The sequence below is a fragment of the Sesamum indicum genome, unplaced genomic scaffold, assembly GCF_000512975.1.
Source record: "Sesamum indicum cultivar Zhongzhi No. 13 unplaced genomic scaffold, S_indicum_v1.0 C10535, whole genome shotgun sequence".
In the NCBI taxonomy this organism is placed as follows: domain Eukaryota; kingdom Viridiplantae; phylum Streptophyta; class Magnoliopsida; order Lamiales; family Pedaliaceae; genus Sesamum; species Sesamum indicum.
Genome location: NW_011638399.1, coordinates 1 through 244, shown reverse-complemented (window position 1 = coordinate 244; position 244 = coordinate 1). Strand labels below are relative to the sequence as shown.

The 244-nt window shown below is 36.5% G+C and overlaps 1 non-coding gene across 1 annotated transcript; it reads left to right on the top strand.

The window, feature by feature from the left end:
* Positions 1-14: 14 nt before the first annotated feature.
* TRNAT-AGU lies at positions 15-88 on the top strand. The gene has a single exon. It is a non-coding gene; the product is annotated as a tRNA-Thr (tRNA).
* The last annotated feature ends 156 nt before the right edge of the window (positions 89-244 follow it).

Genomic DNA, 244 nt, shown 5'->3' with positions numbered 1-244 from the left:
TGCTAAGCTTATGAGCTTTCATAGCTCAGTTGGTTAGAGCACTCGTTTAGTAAGCGGGAGGTCTTGAGTTCTACTTCCAATGAAAGCAATTTAAATTTGCTAAACTCAATAATAACTACAGGTTTGTATAAAAGGGAAACAAACTTACTCTATTAAAACCACGCAAAACATCAAAATTTCGAACGTTCTCAGAATTCGTCGAAACTTGACCAAAACGTTGGTCTAGTCCCAAGAATTAATGTGG